General features: G+C 39.2%; 1 long non-coding RNA gene across 1 annotated transcript; it reads left to right on the forward strand.

Annotated features, from left to right (window-relative positions):
* The first annotated feature begins 1,944 nt into the window (after positions 1-1,944).
* LOC104954557 (uncharacterized) lies at positions 1,945-3,438 on the forward strand. The gene is made up of 3 exons (XR_799345.1): positions 1,945-1,987; positions 2,711-2,790; positions 3,361-3,438. It is a non-coding gene; the product is annotated as an uncharacterized lncRNA (long non-coding RNA).
* Positions 3,439-3,757: the final 319 nt, after the last annotated feature.

Here is a 3,757-nt window from a genome sequence, read left to right on the forward strand (position 1 = left end):
AACCCCACGTACCAACAAGTAGCACCACGCCTACCCAATTCTACCAACATGACCAATATTTAGAATTTTCAGTCAATCTGGCATGTCAAATCGCACACCTATTTGTCAAAAGCAGGGACGGAGCCACATAGTTCAACCAAAGTAGGTCTAGCCTTTTGCCCTTTCAGTCAAAAATCACAAGACAAAGATACAATGGATAAGATCCCAAGACAGTGTATGGCTCAGGAACAGGGGCGGACTGGCCATCTGTAGAATCTGGAGAACCACAGAACGGCCGGTCGTCAAGGGCCGTTGACGGCCGGCCCTTTAAACATTTTTTGTTTAACGTCATCATTTAAGTTGCGCTGACGGCCGACAGAGGGCGACAACGGACGCCAATGCAGTTGTGTGGTTCTTATCTGTCAAATAATCACACGCGAAGAAGAAAAAAGACCGGCCACACAAAGAGAAGGGATTAGACACCGCAGCAGACAGGGATAATGAAAAAACTTGGATAAAAATCAAAGAAAACGAAAAGAAAAAGGTGGGGCCGAGAAGGCAAGAGAAAAAAAGGTGAAGTCACTCGCATATAAATGTCGCAAATTGACAGACCTTTTTGGCAGCAGCGCTGCTACTAGCACTATCAGCAGCAGCTTAGAACAAGTGCAAGATGATGATGAGGGTGCAAGTTCAGATAGCCAGCCTCCTGCGTTCATGATGAGGGACAGAGAGTTGAGCTGGTGGAAGAACCAGCTCAACTGGCACATACAAGTGCAGGGCAAGAGCAAGAGGTGGGTGAGAATTATCCCTTGAACTCAGTGGCGTTTTCTCCTGGAGCCCAAGGGAAGCTAGGCTTCCCCTGTTTTTTTGGATTGTAGTTATAATTTTAATAAATAAATAAAAACACTTCATTTAGTTTCGGTAATTATTCTGCCGGCCCATCTCTCCCCCATTCTCATTGAGTATTTTACAAAGAGTGAAACAGCGCCCCTCTAGATGTTATGGTGAAACAGTAGATTGCACTCTCTGTTGCGAGAGGAGGCTAGCCGAAATTGGCTTCCCTTGGTGAAAAAATTGAGGGATTGACCAATCAGATGAGGCTCACGTCATGCCTCACAATCCAATCAAATCGCATCAACTTCAGTTCGTACTGTAACTGTCATCACCGCCCTTAAAAAGTAGCAAGCAACTGAAGCAAGTGCAATTATGGAGGGTGGAGATTTGGAGTATTTCATCAAAAATAATTGTACTAAACTTCCGCTACACAGCAGCAACTAAAAATGAAATCTGATGACAGGCCAATGTCCAAACTGGAGCTGTGTACAGAGAGGAAAAAAGGAGCGAATCGGACGTAAAACTTTAAATAATAAACAGCGGATTTCTAACATTTGACACTTCATGTGGCCGGACTGGGTCAGTTTCCAGGGCTGAATTTTAGTCCCAGTCCGCCCCTGCACTTGTATAAAAATATCCACGTAACTGTGAACCAAATTTACACTTGTATAAAATAGCATAGTAAAATAGCCACGTAACAGTGAACCAAATTTGAAGTCACAGAAGAAAAAAAAAAGTTTTGTAGCTTGTAGAAAAAAAATGAACTTAGTGATGAAATGTTCACTTGCAGAAAAATATATTTTTTTTAAATATATTTTCCATTACAACTGCAACTTGGTTATTACAACCTCTCAAATCAGTCATTACAACTTGACGAATCTGTTCTGTGGCAGTATAAATCGAAGAATCTGCGGGATTCCACTGCCCTCTTCTCAGAGCTGGTCCAAATTCCTGGAGAGGATCCCACTGCCCTCTGCTCAGAGCTGGCCCAAATACCTGGAGTGGATTCCACCGCCCTTGCGATAAATGTGTCGCAAAAGTAATTTTCACCTGTAGATGTGGGGGGAGGGAGGGGGGTTGGAGCGAAGGGGCGGAGCTATCAGAACGACGAGGCTCGGGTCAGGCTAACGGTCCGTGTCGCTACCAGTCCGCTGACATGGCTTGTCAATCAACGGTAAGTTTTGCCATTACTTGCCCAGAATTACTTTGAATATTATTATTGTGATTGAGGATTAAATCCGCTTTGAAGACCACCGTTTTATATCGTGCAGTTTAGCGGCAAAATAACGTCAGTTAGCCGGCTAACGCTAGCTTTGTTGAGTTTATGCTAGTTAAACAAGTAGTGGTTGTAGTCTACAGCAGTAATTCATATATTATAGCCTACTGCTTTGGCACTAACGGTTGATAACCGTTTATGAAAATAAAACCAATTGAACTGTACTTAAATAATGACACGTTTTATAATTGTCTTGGGCTCCTGCTGTGTTTTTAAAGCCTTTGTAAATTATCCATGCTATTTTCTATTTAGCTAACGTCGAAGTAGTGTATGTGAAATCAACCTCACAATAAGATGTGTGTATATTACAATTATTAATGTCATATTTCAAGATGATTACTTAGATATTACAATATGGTTGGTTGAGCTGGAGTTCATTATTGAGCTTACTCGTTAACGTCAGTCATATCTGAAGAACAAACCCAAACCTTGTTGTTTTTATTAATTGTATTACCAAATTGATATCAAATAAACAGTAAGCATTGGTAGTAACACAACTTCCAAAGTTACAGTAAAATAAAAAGGACCCTGACTCGGACAATACACAATCCAACATGTTCAACAGAAGGGAATCAGTTATATTGTTTGTACACATGGTACTTTACATAATATCTATTTAAGCTGTCCAGGTGATGCAGACAGGCTGGACCAGAGAATGAGAGACAGAACTGGACTCCTCACAGCAGTGAACTTCAGCACAGGTACAAATACTATTTTTTCATACTGTACAAATAATCTAGAAAGATATTGGTTTAAATGAATGAAGTATTGACTTAAATACACTAATATACATTCCATTAAACAATACTAAATCACCTAGACATCAGTGAAGTTGAGGGTTTTTTCCATTCACAAAGTTACATTTAGATGTTAACAAGCAATATGATTTTGTCAGCTTTCTAATTTAATGTATTAAAGGCAAAGATATTTAACAAATAGTGAGAACTGCTACTATTTATCTCTCAATATTGTCTGTAAAAAACGTGGTAAAAGTTATTCTTTCAGTGAGACAACAGAGCAAGCTTCTACAGTTGCACTACGTTTTGTAACAGTTAAATATTATTTTGATAATAAATATATTTCAATGTTGATGAACTTCATACTGTTCATTCATAATCTGATTGTCTTTGTAGCTCACTGAAAAAACATAATCTGATTACAATCACAAAATAATTATATCTACAGCCCCTAAACACACAAACACACCTCTTTCATAAATAACACACTTGTTCTGCAATAATATGTTTTATGTTTCCTGTCATTTTTGTTAGGAAAGGACATGCCTGAAAGACACAACATTTTCTCCTTCTCTGAGGGTCAAGAAGAACATCCAAGAGGAAAATTACACTCCATCAGCTGATTATTTCTATTTGCCTCACTTTATGAGCTTCACATCACTTGTGCCTTGTACCACAGAGTTTGCAACGTCACAAATAAATGGGGCCAATCTTCAGTCAGATGTGAATGTGTAATCTAACATTTTCAGTAAGAATAATGGACAAAAGGAGTGCAAATACAAATTCAATGTATTGTTTTAAATAAAAAGCACATTATAGACAGAAGGTGTAAACCTATTAAATGTATAAGTACACACATTTAGTCAAATAAAGTGACATACTAGGCCTGTGCAGTTGGTATCAGCTATGCCCAGCATGGGCTCCTCCATCA

This window comes from Notothenia coriiceps, unplaced genomic scaffold, assembly GCF_000735185.1.
Source record: "Notothenia coriiceps isolate Sejong01 unplaced genomic scaffold, NC01 NC01_scaffold00023523, whole genome shotgun sequence".
In the NCBI taxonomy this organism is placed as follows: Eukaryota; Metazoa; Chordata; class Actinopteri; order Perciformes; family Nototheniidae; genus Notothenia; species Notothenia coriiceps.